The sequence below is a fragment of the Aegilops tauschii genome, chromosome 7 (assembly GCF_002575655.3).
Source record: "Aegilops tauschii subsp. strangulata cultivar AL8/78 chromosome 7, Aet v6.0, whole genome shotgun sequence".
Lineage (NCBI taxonomy): Eukaryota > Viridiplantae > Streptophyta > Magnoliopsida > Poales > Poaceae > Aegilops > Aegilops tauschii.
In genome coordinates, this window is record NC_053041.3 from 510,866,800 (window position 1) to 510,888,124 (window position 21,325).

The window sequence follows — 21,325 nt, forward strand, 5'->3', positions numbered from 1 at the left end:
GAGTGCCTGATGATTATAACATGCTATCTACAGAACAACATTGACCAGTGGAAAAATAAAAGGGTTAGATTTAAGTTGACTATACAGATGGGTGAGGTGGAGACGCCATTCAGTGATTATAATTGCTCATTTGTGCTCATCGGTACAACATATCACATACCGGTCATTTTTATATCAGCCAATGATAACTTTCAAACCAAGACCAGGGATACATATCACTAATGTGCTTCCACTGGCCGATCAGCATTGACCCTCATCACTGATGCTTGACAGGCCGGTCAGTGTCAATGGTGTTCAGATGTCTAGTAGTGAGAAACTTATTGGAAATATGTGGGACGCGGTTGTTCTGGTCACGAGCACATGTGCTCGTGTTATCAGGACGACTCGATAGGGCTTCAAGATTTGTCTCTCACCAGCTGTTCCTTCCTTTTTAATTCACGGGAGGAAAGAATACCGAATGGGTCTGCGGCGTACGAACCGCTGGTGACGGAGGTTGTGGTTGGGGCCGTGACGGGAGATTCCCTGAGCCGTGGCTCGGGTCTACGTTCTATTCCCGATCTGTGGCTCAGATAATGGATCTCCGGTAGGGGGCGGTGGGCAGCGTAGTAATTGACAAGTCAGATGGAAGGAGCTCTCTCCCACCCGTGGCAACGTTATCCTGCAGCGCCATTGACGCCCGCCGAGGTCTGTGGCGGAAGGAAAACTCGGCGGCGATTCCCGGATGGAGTTCCTCATGCAATCGATTAGAAGGTAAACGAAATCCCTCAGCCCCGTTCCACCCCCCACCACCACCCTGATACGTTCATTTTGCATCATGTTTTCTTACTGTTATTTATAATGTTTTTATCCGTAATAATGCTTTTTGGAGTAATTGTAATGCCTTTTCTCTCATAATTTACAAGTTACACACAAAGAGGGAGAATTCCGACAGCTGGAAACCTAGACCTAGAAAAGCTATGCCAGGCCACCTATTCCGCACAATTCCAAATAAGCTGTAACTTGACGGAGATTTTTTATGAAATATATAAGAATTATTGGAGCAAATAACTACCAGAGGGGGGCCACCAGGTGGGCACAACCCACCTGGGCGCGCTAGGGAGGCCACGGGTGCCCTGGTGGGTTGTGCCCTCCTCGGCCCACCTCCGGTGCCCAACTTCTGGTATATAGGACATTTTGACCTAGAAAAAATAAGGAGAGGACTTTCGGGACGGAGCGCCGCCGTCTCGAGGCGGAACTTGGGCTGGAGCACTTTTGCCCTCCGGCGGAGCGATTCCGCCGGGGGAACTTCCCTCCGGAAGGGGGAAATCATCGTCCTCATCATCACCAACAACTCTCCCATCTTGGGGAGGGCAATCTCCATCAACATCTTCAACAGCACCATCTCATCTCAAACCCTAGTTCATCTGTTGTGTTCGATCTTGTTACCAGAACTATAGATTGGTGCTTAGTGTTGATTACATCTTGTAGTTAATTACTATATGGTTTATTTGGTGGAAGATTATATGTTCAGATCCATTATGCTATTTAATACTCCTCTGATCATGAACATGTTTATCATTTGTGAGTAGTTACTTTTGTTCTTGAGGTCATGGGAGAAATCATTTTGCAAGTAATCATGTGAATTTGATATGTGTTCGATATTTTGATAGTATGTATGTTGTGATTCCCTTAGTGGTGTCATGTGAACGACGACTACATGAAACTTCACCATATTTGGGCCTTAGGGAATGCATTGTGGAGTAGCAATTAGATGATGGGTTGCGAGAGTGACAGAAGCTTAACCCTCAATTTATGCGCTATTCCGTAAGGGAGCGATTGGATCCAAAAGTTTAATGCTATGGTTAGAATTTATTCTTAATAATTTTCTCGTAGTTGCGGATGCTTGCGGGAGGGTTAATCATAAGTAGGAGGTTTGTTCAAGTAAGAACAGGACCTAAGCACCGGTCCACCCACATATCAAATTATCAAAGTAGCGAACACGAATTAAACCAACATGATGAAAGTGCACTAGATGAAAATCCCGTGTACCCTCAAGAACACTTTGCTTATCATAAGAGATCGTTTTGGCCTGTCCTTTGCCTCAAAAGGATTGGGCTACCTTGCTGCATATTTTTTACTACTATCGTTACTTGCTCGTTACAAATTATTTTGCCATCAAACTACTCTGCTACTTACAATTTCAGCACTTGCAGACATTACCTTACTGAAAACTACTTGTCATTTCCTTCTGCTCCTCGTTGGGTTCGACACTCTTACTTATCGAAAAGAGCTACAATTGATCCCCTATACTTGTGGGTCATCACACCCCTGCCCCTCCCCGTCTCAAGAGAGTTCCTGTTGGTGGATATGTGCCTCTCATCCATGGATTTGGTGGACTGCAAGACCGCGGTGATGGAGGAGGTGAACGACAACGAGCTACCAATGGAGCATCTGCTCTACCCAGCTGTGGCGGCAGGAGCCGAAGAGCTGCCCCCAATGGCCATAGGTAGCATTGACGGGTAGATTTGTGCGGCGGATGTGACAGTCGTGGCAGAGGGGGGTGATGAACCGCAAGCATCTGAGCAATCCATAGGTCAAATTGATCCAAAAACTCCTGGCTGGACTCGCAGGTAATCTATTGGCTAATGGTGTTTGTCCACTTTGAAGTATACTATGCAAATGCCACATTCTGACTTGTGTGTAGTCAGACCGGTTTAGCAGTAGGCTGTATATGAATTTTTTGTATAAAGAAGATTCTCTGAAAATTGGAATAGCTGTATACAACATTATGGAAAATGCTTGTGTTCTTCCCTCATAGGCAGTACTTTGCAAACTAGCAGGCACAGATGGTTAATATAAAGCATAGCAGTGTTGGTATTTGTTTATGGATACTGGATTCTGATAGTAGGGGATAGATAGCGGAATTGAGCTGGGAACTAGCAGTTCGAAAATTGGATCATGGAATACAGGGAAAGTAAGAATATAAATTAGAGCGTGGACTAAAAGGCAGGCTTGTTTGACATGATAAATAAAAATTGGTCATTCATGAAACACAAATATAATTTGAATTTGGTAAACATGTCATGATGGCAGCCTTAACATGGGTGCCTACCAGTAGGTGTACTAGGATAACAAAAAGGCTAAGCAGTCCTGGATCAGGATACCACAATTTCGTTGGGAAGGTTTCTGATATGCAGCTTGAGGGGGACACAAAAATGCTAGGGGTTGTGGATTATGGATAAAGCGAATTAGTATGAGATCGAAATGTTGAAAACTCTAGATCTAGGCATAAGCAGGATATTAGTGATTTCATTCCAGTACACATACAAGCTGTGACATATTGATCTATGAAAAATGCAGGGTTAGAATTGGAGCTGCTGCTCCTAGGAGGGCGCCTTGCCCTCGGCAACCCAGCGCCCTTGAGAAGGCAATAAGGGGTTTTGCTGACAAGCCAGGCAGCATTGTAATCGTGCCAGCACTGGGGACAAGCTTCGATACACTTGGGGAGGCCTATGATTTTTACAATCTCTACTCATGGGAGAAGGGATTTGGAATAAGGTACGGGAAGAGTAGGCTGGATGTGGAGAGAAAAAAATGCATGCAGGAAATCGTTTGTGGATGTGCGGTATGTATTTGTACCCTCCTAGATTATTTCATAAATTTGGTCTGCTTCTTGAGTCTGTGAAACCTGATATTTGCATGTTCGTGATGATTGGTGTTTTGCAGGGCAAAGCAGGGGTGGAGAACACTAGACCGTGCCGATGCGAATGCCCAGCATTAATAAGGTTGCTCTGTTCGAAGGACAATGGTTGATACTATATGAACATCATGAATAACACAATCATTCGCTATCTCCAACATATGGGCAGACGATTCACTGGCCATCCCACAAGCACATTGATGCCTATAGAAGAGACTTGGTGGAGCAATTACGGCAGAACAATGTGAATTTAGGCAAAGTACACAGTATAATTGGGAGCTTTTTTGGTTCAATGGAAAAGGTTCCTTTCACAAAAAGGGCTCTGAAAAATTTGTGTGGTAAAATCAGCAGAGAGCAAGCAGAGGATGATGTGAGGAAAACGATGGAGGTTTTTGTAGATCTGGGTTCAAGAGATCCACACTTCACGTATCGTGTCCAGGCGGACCAGGATGGGTGGAAAACGACTCTTATGTGGGAAAATGGGAGTAGCAGGCTGCAGTACACATTCTTCGGAGATGTTGTTACCTTCGATACGACATATAGAGCAAACTTGTACAACATGCCATTTGGTCTGTTTGTAGGTGTGAATAATCATTTCCAGAGCATCATCCTAGCTGGGGTTTTGGTCCGTGATGAGAAAGTTGAGACATTTGAGTGGGTTTTCACAGAATTTGTTAGGATGATGGGCGGAAGTGCACCAAAAACCATTTTGACAGGTGTGAATTCATACTGTACATACTCTGTGTGTGACAAATGTTTGTATTGATGTTACGAAAGCATGGTTGTCTAATACAATTTGGTGTTGTTGTGCAGATCAAAACCGAGCGATGGAGGTCGCCATTAAAAGTGTGATGCCTCAAATGGCACACCGATGGTGCAAGTGGCATGTGCTAAAGAAGGCGAAGGAATCACTTGGCTTGTTGTACACCAAGAAGAGCGAGTTCAGGGCAGAGTTCCACAAGGTAGTAAATCACATGCTTACAATCGATGAATTCGAGGAAGGTTGGAAGATATTGGTGGAGAAATACAATCTGAAGACACACAACTACATGACACAACTGTATGACATAAGATGACCAACACCCAGCACAGCATAATAAAGGTGCATATTTTAAAGGTGTTTTTTGTGCTAAGATGACCAGCACCCAGCGCAGCGAAAGTGCGAATCACATGCTGAAGAACTATGTCCCGCTTGGTTGTACAATGCATTTGTTTGTGAAGAAATACATGAGACTTCAGTTTGACAGGGAAGCTGAGGAGAACTATGAGGAGAAGCGGACACGAATAGTAAGACCTTTTTCATAATTTGGCACGAGATGTGCAGTAGTAATTTTTGGTCACTAATTTGGTGCATCTAATATTTCAGGGCAGACCACTGTGCAAAGCAAACTTAGCTATTGAGAGACATGCCGACAAGATATACACACGAGCTATGTTTGAGCAGTTTGTGCATATTCTCTATGAGTGCGGCGCATACCAAGTGGAGGAGCTCGAGAAAGGGAAACCATATCTTGCAATTCATACGGAAGCCGCACAGAGAGAAAAATGGTGTAGGGTATCATATAAGGTGAATGTTCTTGAAGGAGGTGAGGAATTCGACTGCGAGTGCGGGCAATTTGCACACATGGGGCTCCTTTGCAGCCATGTTCTGAAGGTATGGTTTCTGAAAAAATGGAGAATATGTTTTTGAGATGTGTATACACTATGTGCAGTCTGTGATGCACTAAATGAGCAATTTGAAAAATGCAGGTGCTGGATTTCATCCGTACTACGGAAATACCACATAAGCACATTGTCAAACGGTGGACCAGGGACATGGGTTTGGAGTACAGAGTAGCTGAACATGGAGATGTTGTTAATCAACTAGCAGTACAAACACCTCTTGCTGCAGCAAGTGGCGGTGCAGTTATGGCTACGGTGAATCGTGATGCTACTTCTGCGTATGAGAGTGGCAACAGACTCGCTGGTTTGTTGGCGCCAAAGAAGAGGAAAGAAATGGGGCGCCCAACCACCAGCCCTGAGAAGGCACCGTACGAGGGGCTCAGCAAACGGACAAGGTTCTGCGGCATATGTCAGCAAGCCAGCGAGGTGCAAAAATTGTGGAATCAAAGGGCACAGGCGAAACAACTGCCACAAAGTGGGTGATCTGCGGATGATTGGGCTGTGAGCAATTATAAGAATCTGTTTGTTTAGACTATGAACTTGTAGAACATCATGTGTGCGTTGGTAGTTCTATCACTAGAACTTCTTTATTTCCATGCTTGCTGGGTGTATTCAGCTGCTGTTTTGCCAACTATGTATAATCTGAAGCTACTGTATGCTACAAATGGTTTGGAACTGTGTGTATGAGGGTTCGTCGGTAGTTCTGTTAGTAGAACTTATCTACTATCATGATTTCTGAATTTTGTGCCACAATGGAGCTTCTGGACTGTCATGATTTTCTGAATTTTGTTCCAATGTGATGATGCATTATGGAATTTTGATTATTGTCTTAGTTTCTGAATTATGTTCCACAGTAGAACTCCTGTACTGTAATGATTTCTGGATTATGTTGCAATGTGAGGATGCATTTTGGAAATTGGATGACTATGAAAACGAGTCTTGGTTTCTGAATTTTTGGTGTCTGTATTTCTGAATGACAGGTGCGTGCTCTCTGGGATACCGCGTGCCCATTATTGTGGTAATCCCTTTCAAATTTCAAAGACCATGAGCGGGAAGACGAGCAGCAGCAAGTAGATAAGGAGCGGAGCAGACTGCCTGGGCTGAGCCATTCCTCTATACTGGTAAAACAGAGACCGACCATTAGAAGGCAGCTCTCGCCATGGTTCCAACCATGCTATCTCTCTTGTTGTCTGGGCTTACAAAATCAGATCCAATTGACGGGGTGGATGGAGTATCCGCAAAGGTTAGTTTCTCCTTGATCTAATCTAAGTTTAGCAAGCATTGGAAGGAATCTATTTCTAACATTGCGCTAGATTAAGTGGAGAGTAGAATGAGCGAGAGGGAAGGGGATGAATGAATCGTGATGGGTAAGGTGGTGAAGCGGCACAGCAGTAAAAGAGCAGCAGCCGGCGTTGGCCCAGAATCGGCGCGAAAACGGCCCACCCCATTTGCGTACGTCTGAGCCAGAGCCCAGGTGACTCACGGCGTTGTAAGGCCGTGCGGGCAGACGTGGGCCATGTGAACTGTTCAAAAAACACTATACGTGAATAACACCTGGGCCTGTACGCTCGTGTTTCTGGATCACGAGGCGAGCAAGCGGGGGGATACCGCGCAAGCTCGGAAGATCACTTTCGGAAATATGTGCCTATTAATTAGGATATTGAACCATACCCTAAGTTTCTCAGCCAATGCAATCACCTTGACATTTCAAACTAGTCTACTAGAGAGCTTAATGTAAGTATCCATGCTCTAGTATTCTCTTCCTACTAATATGAAAGGTACAAGTTAGAGCTTATAAAAACACATCTTGACCCTTAAATAAACATCATTCAACGGTTCTATTTGATCTTGTTTTACAGGCACAATGCGCTCTAATTATCTTCCTCCGGATTAATAATTTCATCATGCGACATAACGTATCGCTTAGCCGCTCTCCTCATAGCGCGGGATATGCCCTAAACATATCTATAGATTTTGAAGTTCTCATGCCATTTTCTTATCAAATTAAACATTGTTTTATATTCATTTGGATTACTCTGTTAATAAAGTGTCAGTCGGGCTAGTTGCATGTTTTTATCTCTATGGGTACATGAACCTTCGTGAACTCGGTAAAATCCATAAAAAATCAAATGCTATTCATTGGACGAGACACATACCAAAAGTGGGACTCAGGGAAGCCTAGGGCCAACGCGTCTTGGCCACATGCCTTGAGCCTAGGGAGTAGGGGGTATGATAACCCATAAGTATAGAGGATCGCAACAGTTTTCGAGGGTAGAGTATTCAACCCAAATTTATATTTTTGAGACAAGGAGAGCCAAAGAATATTTGTAAGTATTAGCAGTTGAGTTGTCAATTCAACCACACCTAGAGATTAAATATCTACAACAAAGTGATCAGTAGCATAGTAATATGATAGTTTTGATAACAGTGGTAACAGTAATAGTAACGGTAACAGTGATAGCAATAATTTTGTAGGAGTTGTAGTAGTAGCAGTAGCAGTAGTAACGCAGCAATAAAAATATGTGGAAAACTTGTAGGCATTGGATCGGTGAATTCGTTGGATGATATTCATCATATAACAGTCATAACCTAGGCCGATACAAAACTAGCTCCAGTTCAAAAATATAATGTAGGCTTGTATTCCATAAATAGTCATACATGCTTACGGAAAAAAACAGGCATGACATCATTTGTCCTACCCTCCCGTGGCAGCGGGGTACATAAGGAAACTAAGGGATATTAAAGCCTCCTTTTAATAGAGAACCAGAACAAAGCATTAACACATAGTGAATACATGAACTCCTGAAACTACGGTCATCACCGGAAAGTATCCCAGTTACTGTCACCCTGGGGTTTAAGGATCACAACACGTAGCAGGTGCATATGACTTGCAAGATCGGATCTACACTACTGCAGGATGCTGCTAACGTGACACTACGATCAGAGACCCTTTGACGAAACTGTGTGCGATGCCATAATTGCAAACGGTGGTGTAAAAAACCGTCAAATAAGGTGCAAAACGTTTGCGATGGAGGATGCATCAAACAGGTTCAGATTTTAGTTGCGTGTGCGATGCAGGGCATACGGTTCAGCTCAATTAACTGTTTGCGATGAGGAGGAACAAAAGAAACGGGCAGCTAGATGAAGGTGTGTGCGATGTACAGCATACGGTTCACTCGGATGAACTATTTGTGATTAGGCAACACAAAAGAAACGGCCAGCCAGATCAAAGGTGTGTGCGATATACGGCATGCGGTTCACTTAGATGAACTGTTTGCGTTGAGACATGAGAACAGAAACGGTTCAAATGAACAAGATGTGTGTGATACGCGGCAAATAGGTCGGTAATCGAAAACGTGTGCGAAGACCGATAACAACACAGACGATTACTGCTAACAAGCCATGTGTGTTGTGAGCAAACGATTGCTGATATACAATTGTGAGTGATTGATGAAAACATCACCGACGGGTTCCATTGTTTAGTCCATGTGCGATGTGATTTTCTTTGTCCGCACAACATCTACGCTCTGTCGGCAGAGCATCAACATATATACTTAAAAAGACAGCATTACATAACCACATTAAGCATACAATTACACAAGTGACTACACACATAACATTTCCACACACCAAAGTAAGCAATTACATGCATACTAAAGTAGGAGAAACGAGGATCTAATCATCTACTTATTGTTGCGACGACGCTTGCCATTGCTCTGCTTCCGGCTGGATCCCTGGCCGTTTTGGGGAAGGAGGCACTTCCTCATGTCAACGATCCGCCTGTACATGTCGTAGCTCGTGTATGCCTCCTTGGCCGCGTACATGATGTGAGCTTTGTCGAGTTTCTCCATCCAGGCCAAGTGCCAGGCATGCTTGTCCTTGTTGCATGAATCCTACATGTCTCTGTAGTAGGGGTCGATGATGGCCTCGGCGAGGTGAACCAGTGAGTCCTTCTCATGCTCCTTGCTGCCCCAGATCTTGTATTGGCCCTGGATGTCGACAAGATTCTGGCAGGAGATGCCCGAATTCTCGAGCGCCTTTATATCGTTGGTGTCCACCGTAGCGAACATGTAGTGGGGGATGTTGACAAACCTGGCGAAACGCTCGCAAGGCCTTGTGGCCTGGCAGTAGTGGTAGACGAGTACGTGGTGGCGCACGCACATCTGGGCGATGACGACCTTGGGACGAGACCCGGCACGAGCGCGGGTGTACTCGAGGTCAAACCCGACCACCTTGTACTTCTCCTCGGCAAGCAACAGCTCAATGATGTGGATGGAGTGCTCCACCCAGTCCAAATCGTTGGTGTACACCACCGAGAGGTCCATGAACCTACTGTGGGTGTCCACCACGGCACACACGGTGAACTGCTGCTCGTCGTCGGCAGCCGCTCGGAGCACCATTGGAGCTGCGCAGGATACCCACTAAGAATTTATCGTGGTGGGTGTGCTTCTTGCAATGGTGGGGCGCGATCGAAAGGTTGAAGAGACACAAGGGTTTAATGGCCGCTGTAATAAATGGGGGCCGGCCGGCCTGTAATCGTCACGTCTTGTCACGGCGTTCATAGCGGAGGATTCCAGTGCACGCTTGACAACACCGCACCGCACGCGTGGGCTCGAAGAGGTGCCAAATGTATCGTCGGTGAGCCTGTTCCCGCGCTACCGCGCTGTTTACCGCGCAAGCTTCCCGCCCGGCTAGTTTGGCCAAGCGTCGGCTAGAAGAGGGACAAACCGTGGGCGTTTATTGCCAAAAATCTTTCTAAAAACGAAGTGTGTGGAATGACTTCGATCATAACACTGGTACAACGACGTCCTAAACAAACGGTTTAAAACCCCTTTCCGCGACGGCATTTGGAACCGTCGCCAAGTGAGTGTGGGCGATAGGGGGGTCCTTCCCACACGACACAGAAATCATCGGGGATAGGCCCTCGTGGGACCCAGGCTGGGGCCGTGTGCAATCGGGCGAGGCATGGAACCCAATCCTTTCCGTAGGTATGTACATCCCGCACGGTGAATCCCAGAAAACATTTCCGTAGGTATGTACATCCCACACGGTGAATCCCAGAAATCATTTCCGTAGGTATGTACATCCCACACGGTGAATCCCAGAAATCATTTCCGTAGGTATGTACATCCCACACGGTTCATCCCAGGAATCATTTCCGTAGGTATGTTCATCCCACACGGTGAATCCCAGAAATCATTCGTAGGTATGTACATCCCACACGGTGAATCCCAGAAAATCATTTCCGTAGGTAAGTACATCCCACACAGCTCTTTGTGTGGAAACGTGTGTGCATGGTGGCCTAACGCAAACAGTTTGCTGCCGGAAGCTGTGTGTGATTGTTAGTTGATCGAACACGCCTACTTTCTAGAAACCGTGCGGGTTGTTTGAGTTCATCGCCCACGGTGATGTCTGAGTAACCGTTTGCAATAGAAAACCCCAATAAGTAGGGTAATTGGCCTATTATTGATAATCCATGTACTAATCAAACTGATATTTCTTATAAAACACGCCAGATATTTCATATCCATATAGAAGCAACCAGGATTTCATAATCGAATTACATCAGATAGCTTCGGCACTCAGTTACGCCATTACACAACAGCACCAAGTTTCACATGCAGCATCAAAAACCTTTGGAAAGTAGCATCATACACGGTATATAGACAGATGAATCTCATCTGGGAAACTGCAGAAGCGGAAGGCAAATATTGAGCCTTCAGTGATGTTGAATGTCCTTGCAACTTTAGGCCAGTGGCTATGGATAATTGCCCACCCAACCTTCGTCCTCTTCAGCAAGACTTCAATATTGTACCGTGGGTGTTGAATGAATACCTTCCTCGCCTCTTGACCATGCAGGTGGTTTGAGAGGTAATCATCAGTGAACTGCTTTGAAAAGTACTGAAAACAAAGCTATGCATAAATCGCTGTTGTAAATTTTGAAATGGCGCAAGGGGTAAAAACAAGGTAAAATAGTTGGTACCATCCTATAGTTGACTGATGTCTTCTTCATTGTGCAAACAAAGATCTTGCTGTTATTCATCGCAAGTTTCTTCATCCTAACAATCTTTCTGAGTTTCTTGACTTGATTGATATTCATGGACATCTCATTTCCCCATATGCAAAATGGGTCGAACAGTGTGTCTAAGCCTCTAACAGCAGGACCTACATGTGCAAGACCAAATTGTAAGAAACCTAAATATTAGAATGATTCCTGCAACTGCACAATAATGCGCTATTAGCCAAAGGACCCTGCTTGAACAAACCTCGATGGTAAATCGCGGTGTCTCCCATTGTTTCCCTACAACACACATAAGGAAGATCTTGATCAGGTTAACTGAGAGTTGCCATACTATCAGTAGAATATGTATTGAGTACAGCGAAATTCGATTGGTGTCACATGCATAACAATACAAAATTGTACCCACAGCAAATGAAAATCAAATTGCAGAACTGAACCAAACAGTTAAATGGACAGCAGACCAAATGAACCAAAATAGTTAACTCAGCACGACATTGCAGAATAGAAACATGTACTAGAAGATAAGACAGTTAACAAAACAAAGAATGCTTGAGAACAGTACTACGAAATGTAGCAATTTTTGGACCAAAGTGTTAACTGAACATTACATTTCAGAGGACCAAACTGTTAACTGAACATCAGATTGCATATTAACATTACAGAGGACAAATCACTAGAAGGCACTGGCGGTGGCCTCGAGAAAACATCACGAACTGTATTTTAAAGTAGACAACCGCGCGGCGGTGTCGACGGTGGCCTCGAAGACGAGGTGCTCCTCCAAGATCTGGCGGTCGACACGCATGTCAGCCATAGCGACCTCGTTCGCGCGTGCGGCCGCATGCTACTCAGCTCCACGTTATACTGCGTGTAAAATGGCTGTGGGTGGCGCTTAATTGGAGGGGGGCAGTGATTTCGGTGGAAGGTGTCACTCCGTCAGTCGGGGCATGTGGGACGGGAAAGGAGGAGGATGGTGTGGGTGGGGTGTGGATTACCTGACCATATCGACGAGGCCACGTAGCAAGAAGAAGGGTCGGCGGTGAGGAGGCCGCGCAGCAAGAAGAAGGGTCGCCGGCGAGGAGGCGGCACTGCAAGAAGAAGGGTCGCCGGCAAGGAGGCGGCGCTGCAAGAAGAATGGTCGCCGGCGAGGAGGAGGCGCTCCAAGAAGAAGGGTAGGCGACGAGGGGGCGGCGCTGTAGGAAGAAGGGTAGCCGGCGAGGAGGCTGAGCTACCAGTAAGCAGCAGTGAAGGTTTGAACTTGGAAAGCAAGGAGGAACAGTGGAAATGTGGCTTATGGTAGGAGGGAGGGGGCGGGGAGATAGATATTTCCGCGGTGGCAAAAAAATTCGCTCGGTACCGCGAGAAACTAGCGCGCAAGTGTGGTTCAAGCAGGGGCGGTGGACTGTAGGCGACGAAGCTTCCTGCGTAAGCCAGACAAGACGGTGCGCCAAGATATTTTATATCGCATCCCACACGATTCTTTCTAGTAAACTGTTTGTGGTATACCTGATTTTTTCATTATGTTTTGAAAGAAAAATGGTGTTACGGAGGGAAAGGATGGTGTTTGAATTGCTAGAACATTTATGTACAGTGAACATGCAACTAGTACATGAGTGTCGTGTTTAAATTTGGAATTATTCCGGGTTCGTATGGCATTTTTTTGCATTAATTGAGTTTCTGGCCATTTAATGTGCATAATTCAAATTTGAACTACAAGCACATGCTCCAATGCACCAAAGTTTCCTAAAAAATCACAGGTGTGTCTTTGGGTGAATTTATAGGTCCCATGCAAGAAATGGGAATAAAATTCAAACATCTGGGTGTCGTGGCTCAGCCGGAATGATTGAGAAACTTGGTTTTTTAATTCTTGTAAATCCAAAACACGGCTGAAAATCATGAAACTTGGCATGGTGTCATGACATGGCACCAACATACTGCAGTAATTTTTTTGGCCGAATTGGGACAAGCTTTGGTCTAAGCTTCTTGCAAACCGGAGCTTCCCTCGAGAAGGCTCCTGGTTCCGAGAGGGAACGTGTCACCGCCGTGTTCGAAACGACATATGTACATTGCCTTCTCCTGCCTTAATTTTTTACACATGCAGATTAGACCAAATAGAAGTATCGTGCTAAATTTTCAAATTATTCCGTGTTCGTTTGCCCTTTTTTATACATTAATTGAGTTTCCGGGCATTTAATGTGCATAATTCAAATTTGAACTACAAGCACGTGCTCCAGTGCACCAAAGTTGTTTGAAAAATCACATGTGTGTCCTTGGGTGAATTTCTAGGTCCCATGCAAGAGATGGGAGTGAAATTCAAACATCTGGGCGTCGTGGCTCGGCCGGAAAGATTGAGAAACTTGGTTTTTTAATTCCTGTAATTCCAAAACACGCCTAAAAATCAAGAAACTTGACATGGTGTCATGACATGGCACCAACATGCTGCAGTATTTTTTTTGTCCGAATTGGGACAAGCTTTGGTGTAAGCTTCTTGCAAACCGGAGCTTCCCTCAAGAAGGCTCCTGGTGCCGAGAAGAACGTGTCACCTCCGTGTGCGAAATGACATACGTACACTGCCTTCTCCCACCTTATTTTTTACACAGCCAGATTAGACCAAATAGAAGTACCATGCTAAATATTGGAATTATTCCGTGTTCGTTTGGCCTTTTTATACATTAATTGAGTTTCTGGGCATTTAATGTGCATAATTCAAATTTGAACTACAAGCACGTGCTCTAGTGCACCAAAGTTGCTTGAAAAATCACATGTGTGCCTTGGGTGAATTTCTAGGTCCCATGCAAGAGATGGGAGTGAAATTCAAACATCTGGGCGTCATGGCTCGGCCGGAAAGATTGAAACACTTGGTTTTTTAATTCCTATAATACCAAAACACGCCTGAAAATCATGAAACTTAGCATGGTGTCATGACATGGCACCAACATGCTGCGGTAATATTTTTGGCAGAATTGGGACAATCTTTGGTGTAAGCTTCTTGCGAACCGGAGCTTCCCTCAAGAAGGCTCGTGGTTCTGAGAGGGAACGTGCCACCTCCGTGTGCGAAACGGCATACGTACACTGCCTTCTCCCGCCTTATTTTTTTACACAGCGAGATTAGACCAAATAGAAGTATCGTGCTAAATTTTGGAATTATTCTGGGCTCGTTTCGCCTTTTTTATACATTAATTGAGTTTTCGGGCATTTAATGTGCATAATTCAAATTTGAACTACAAGCACGTGCTCCAGTGCACTAAAGTTGTTTGAAAAATCACATGTGTGTCCTTGGGTGAATTTCTAGGTCCCATGCAAGAGATGGGAGTGAAATTCAAACATCTAGGCGTCGTGGCTCGGCCGGAAAGATTGAGAAACTTGGTTTTTTAATTTCTATAATTCCAAAACACGCCTAAAAATCATGAAACTTGACATGGTGTCATGACCTGGCACCAACATGCTGCGGTAATTTTTTTGCCCGAATTGGGACAAGCTTTGGTGTAAGCTTCTTGCAAACCGGAGCTTCCCTCAAGAAGGCTCCTGGTGCCGAGAAGGAACGTGTCACCTCCGTGTGCGAAACGACATACGTACACTGCCTTCTCCCACCTTATTTTTTTTACACAGCCAGATTAGACCAAATAGAAGTATCGTGCTAAATATTGGAATTATTCCTTGTTCGTTTGGCCTTTTTATACATTAATTGAGTTTCTGGGCATTTAATGTGCATAATTCAAATTTGAACTACAAGCACGTGCTCGAGTGCACCAAAGTTGCTTGAAAAATCACATGTGTGTCCTTGGGTCAATTTCTAGGTCCCATGCAAGAGATGGGAGTGAAATTCAAACATCTGGGCGTCATGGCTCGGCCGGAAAGATTGAGACAGTTGGTTTTTTAATTCCTATAATACCAAAACACCCTGAAAAACATGAAACTTAGCATGGTGTCATGACATGGCACCAACATGCTGCGGTAATATTTTTGGCAGAATTGGGACAAGCTTTGGTGTAAGCTTCTTGCGAACCGGAGCTTCCCTCAAGAAGGCTCATGGTTCCGAGAGGGAACGTGTCACCTCCGTGTGCGAAACAGCATACGTACACTGCCTTCTCCCGCCTTATTTTTTTACACAGCCAGATTAGACCAAATAGAAGTATCGTGCTAAATTTTGGAATTATTCTGGGCTCGTTTCGCCTTTTTTATACATTAATTGAGTTTTCGGGCATTTAATGTGCATAATTCAAATTTGAACTACAAGCACATGCTCCAGTGCACCAAAGTTGTTTGAAAACTCACATGTGTGTCCTTGGGTGAATTTCTAGGTCCCATGCAAGAGATGGGAGTGAAATTCAAACATCTGGGCGTCGTGGCTCGGCTGGAAAGATACAGAAACTTGGTTTTTTAATTCCTGTAATTCCAAAACACGCCTGAAAATCATGAAACTTGGCATGGTTTCATGACATGGCACCAACATGCTGCGGTAATATTTTTGGTCGAATTGGGACAAGCTTTGGTGTAAGCTTCTTGCGAACCGGAGCTTCCCTCAAGAAGGCTCGTGGTTCCGAGAGGGAACGTGCCACCTCCGTGTGCGAAACGACATACGTACACTTCCTTCTCCCGCCTTATTTTTTTACACAGCCAGATTAGACCAAATAGAAGTATCGTGCTAAATTTTGGAATTATTCCGGGCTCGTTTCGCCTTTTTTATACATTATTTGAGTTTCTAGGCATTTAATGTGCATAATTCAAATTTGAACTACAAGCACATGCTCCAGTGCACCAAAGTTGTTTGAAAAATCACATGTGTGTCCATGGGTGAATTTCTAGATCCCGTGGAAGAGATGGGAGTGAAATTCAAACATCTGGGTGTCGTGGCTCGGCCGGAAATATTGAGAAACTTGGTTTTTTAATTCCTGTAATTCCAAAACACGCCTGAAAATCATGAAACTTGGCATGGTATCATGACATGGCACCAACATGCTGCGGTAATATTTTTGGCCGAATTTGGACAAGCTTTGGTGTAAGCTTCTTGCGAACCGGAGCTTCCCTCAAGAAGGCTCGTGGTTCCGAGAGGGAACGTGTCAGCTCCGTGTGCGAAACGACATACGTACACTGCCTTCTCCCGCCTTATTTTTTTACACAGCCAGATTAGACCAAATAGAAGTACCGTGCTAAATTCTGGAATTATTCCGGGCTCGTTTCGCCTTTTTTATACATTAATTGAGTTTGTGGGCATTTAATGTGCATAATTCAAATTTGAACTACAAGCACATGCTCCAGTGCACCAAAGTTATTTGAAAAATCACATGTGTGTCCGTGGGTGAATTTCTAGGTCCCATGCAAGAGATGGGAGTGAAATTCAAACATCTGGGTGTCATGGGGCGCAGCAGTTCTTCCATACCAACTTAGCTGCCCGGCGCTGCTATTGGCATAACAACCGGTACACCATAGGTTGACCCAGCCCAGTCCTCTCGTACTAGGGCTGGCTCCTCGCAGTTCTCCCTTTAACACCAACGGTATCGGTCGGAAAGATTGAGAAACTTGGTTTTTTAATTCCTGTAATACCAAAACACGCCTGAAAATCATGAAACTTGGCATGGTGTCATGGCATGGCACCAACATGTTGCGGTAATATTTTTGGCAGAATTGGCACAAGCTTTGGTCTAAGCTTCTTGCGAACCGGAGCTTCCCTCAAGAAGGCTCATGGTTCTAAGAGGGAACGTGTCACCTCCGTGTGCGAAACGACATACGTACACTGCCTTCTCCCGCCTTATTTTTTTACACAGCCAGATTAGACCAAATAGAAGTATCGTGCTAAATTTTGGAATTATTCTAGGCTCGTTTCGCCTTTTTTATACATTAATCGAGATTTTGGCCATTTAATGTGCATAATTCAAATTTGAACTAAAAGCACATGCTCCATTGCACCAAAGTTGTTTGAAAAATCACATGTGTGTCCTTGGGTGAATTTCTAGGTCCCATGCAAGGGATGTGAGTGAAATTCAAACATCTGGGCATCGTGGGTCGGTCGGAAAGATTGAGAAACTTGGTTTTTTAATTCCTGTAATTCCAAAACACGCCTGAAAATCATGAAACTTGGCATGGTCTCAAGACATGGCACCAACATGCTGTGGTTATTTTTCTGTCCGATTTGCGAAGGCCCACACATTAACAATCAACAAAGTCATTTTGGAACAAGTGATGTCACATTACAAATCAAAAACACAAGTATTATTGAAACCATGGGCGTTCGACTTACCAATGACGTGCGGCCACGTGTCCCCATTTTTATTGGCTAGGAGGTGCCGTGCGGGGTAGCTATTTGAGTATGGGAGGCGTGCGATCAGACCCCTACGCGTGCTCATCGGGAGGAGAGCCCTTTGACCGCTACCCGCCGTGCACCTCCCTCCCAACGTCTCCATTAATGGCGCGTGACCACCTGTTCTACGACGTGGCTATATGTCTCACTGGACTGAGATTTAAGAGAGAGAAATGAAAATCTGAAAAGAAAGTTTTGCACGGATCTTGATGTAAGATCCGACGGACCTATATAGCATCGACTGCGACTTATAGCAAGCATGGTGAATATAAGGACGATGACACAAGGGCAAAAGAAGAAGGAAGACAACGATCTAGCTCGCTGATCTCTACTTTCTTGATGCGTTGCTGCAGGCCGCGGGAACTAGTCTCCACGGCGAGCGGCGACGAGCTCTTTCTTGTCCTCAAGATGCTACTTGAGAGCATCCACGGATTCCTCCACCAGCCTTCTGCCCTCGATGCACAGCTTGTTATTCTCGTCCATAAGTTTCTCGACGATGATGCCAGTCCTCTTCAACAAGGCAGTGGTCTGCTCCTGCTGCTCCGCACTTCCAACGATCTTCGCCCCAGCAGGTCGCGCTCGGCCCGGAGCTTCGCATTGCTCTCATTTACTTGCCGGATGACGTCGGTAGGCTATTCAAACGAGGCTTGCAGGTCATCCTGCAACCTCGCCCACCTGGAGATCTGATCCATCTGCCTATGGACGAGGGCACGCATGCGCCTGTAAGAGTCCTCGCCTGCCCACGAGGCATTTTCCCAGGCCGCCGCGGCAAGGGAGGACATCTCTGCTGCATTCGCGGCGCGGTGGGACATCTCTTCTGCTTCGGCGGCGCGGCCAGACCAGTCTGCTGCATCGACGGCGCGGCGGGTCCTCTGTGCTGCTTTGGCGGCGCGGCGGGACCTCTCTACTGCTACGGCCGTGCGGCGGGACATGTTGGCTGCTATCGCGGTGAGGCAAGACATCTCTCTTGCTCCCACTTCCAGGCTCGCCTCTCCCTGGTCGCAATCTCTTGACCCAGAACTCACGCTGGCCATGGCGGACGCAAGGGAATGATGATGAATGACTTGTTTGTTTTTGACTTTTTGTGGATGAGGAGTTGAGGAGGAATGTGCAGTCATATTGGAGTAGTAGTATTTATAACCGCGTAGTAATACGCTCCTAACTGGGAAACCGTTTAGGTTTTGATCGGTGTGAACAGGTTTGCAATTTGGAATGTGATGGGACGCATGCTCAAAATTTACTGACGGTTATAAGTGCGGCACTATTCCCGGAAGGCGTAACGTGGGCACATATGCCTTCTCGGCCGCGTACGTGACGTTTCCACCATAGGGTGCACCGCAATAGGCAATGTCAACACACATCTTTTAATTAGAATGGGTGTGCCCGTCTAGTGCACACACGTTGATCTATCTAACTATTTCAGTTTGTTGTGGCTAATCGCAAACAGTTCATCCATATGAAGTGTATGCCATCAATCGCAGACACTTTGATCTGGCTTACCCGTTTCTGTTCTGTTGCCTAATCGCAAACAGTTAATCCTTCTGAAGCGTATGCCCTCAATCACACACACCATGATCTGGCTAACCGTTTCTTTTGTGTTGCCTAATCACAAATAGTTCATCCGAGTGAACCGTATGCTGTATATCGCACACACCTTCATCTGGCTGCCCGTTTCTTGTGTTGCCTAATCACAAATAGTTCATCCGAGTGAACCGTATGCTCTATATCGCACACACCTTCATCAGGCTGCCCGTTTCTTTTGTTCCGCCTCATCGCAAATAGTTCATTGGGCTGAACCGTATGCCCTGGATCACACACGCAACTAAAATCTGAACCGTGTTTGATGCATCCTCCATCGCAAACGTTTTCACCTTTTTTGACGGTTTTCATACAGCACCGTTTGCGATTATGGCATCGCACACAGTTTCTCGAAGGGTCTCTGATCGTAGTGTCACGTTAGTAGCATCCTGCAGTAGTGTAAGTTTACCCGTGGGTGATGAGGTTAAAGTTACACAGAAGGGTGATGATGGACACTCGAGTGCGATAATTAATTCTGCGCTCTACAGTGCACACGGTGGAAGAAACCAACTGTGTGCAATAATGTCGAACATCGCAGTCGAGTTAGCTATACAAATCGTGTGCTGTGAGATCGACAAGGTAAATTGATTCGAGAATGGTTAATAAACTCTAAGACCATTGCATATTAAGGTCAAAATAGTGCTATCAATATACGAGTCTCATATGATGCCATTTCAACGATTGTACCACAAAAGCTCGAAATGTTACAAGGTTCAAATTCCAGAGTTATATGGCTCAAATTCAAATATTACAAGGTTGAAACTGATATTAGAAATGAAATTCAGCTCATCAGCTTCAAACGCTCGCGCTGATCCGCTGAACATGGATATCAGAGAGGTTCAAACTAATATCACCGCTTCTCACTCTGGTTTCGAAACCTCACAATTTTTGCAAAGGGGTCAGCCACTGAAAAGTCATGTATGTTGTTGACACGATGACTTCCGATTACTCTGTCATCTGAAGTTCCAAAATGAAATTCAGCATTTTTGGAGCCTACTCCATTCTGCCGCAGGCGCCGGCGCTGATCAACAAACCATTCATTTTTGCGAAATAAATGTAGGGAAAACCTCATTTCCTTCAGCACCCTTGCTCTGAGAACAAAGAACCCGGCGAATATAATCTCTGGTAAGGTCCCTCGGTAGGAGTTCAAAGTAATTTCTGAGAGATGCATATCTAGGCATTCGACGTGATTGTTATATTGTATCACATTATCCACCACTGGGCCTAGTCTTATCTGCAAAAGAAGAAAACATGTTAGTGCCTACATGCAGTTTTGAACATTACTACAGGCCTATTTGGTTTGCAGGATTTGTAAAATGCACTAACATGCCATCTTCGATCTGACATGATTAACATGGGCATTTGATTACATTCTAGAAAAATGTAGCCTTCTTCACAAGAGGTTGGAGTGGATGAAAAGTTCCCTAAGAAAACTAGTACAGATGAATCCAAAGGAGAAATGCTTATTGATTGTAACCATATGGATCAAGCTACCAATATGGGGGGGGGGCATGCATGCATTGAAATCCTCCAAAAGAACCTTCAGAAATCGTAGTACATTGTCATTGTTAACTTGGAAAAAGGTGTCAAAAATTGAACTCCCTTATGGTTAACATTTAACAGGAAAGGAAGATCACCTCGATATATAGCTTCTCCAGGCACGAAAAGCATCTTAGGAAACTGACAACTTGCTCCAGGTTGGGGCCGATAGATTCTAGTGCCAAGACCTTCACTGTGCACAGTTTCGGGGTCAAGCTTGTCGGAATCATTTTCTGAATGATAGACGAACAAACATCTTCAAAATTAGAAACAATGTTAATTTGTAGAAGGAGAGGTAGAAAGCGGCTGTTGTACCTGAACGGGTGTGGATCCAATAAAAAGTTCGGAGTATTTGTGAGACGAGTAGCTCACCACTGTCAATTTCGGTGCAGAAATGACATTGATTCTTGTTGGACCTTCTTGATCAACTACAAGTAATCTCTCAAGTGCAGGTGTGTCCTCAATGACCATACCATGGTACACATCTTGTGATGTCTTCTTGCTGCACAAGCAACATACATAAATAGTCCGGAGAGTCATGGAGGTGATG

General features: G+C 45.0%; 1 pseudogene; it reads left to right on the forward strand.

The window, feature by feature from the left end:
• The first annotated feature begins 3,710 nt into the window (after positions 1–3,710).
• LOC109774241 (protein FAR1-RELATED SEQUENCE 5-like) lies at positions 3,711–6,001 on the forward strand (annotated as a pseudogene).
• The last annotated feature ends 15,324 nt before the right edge of the window (positions 6,002–21,325 follow it).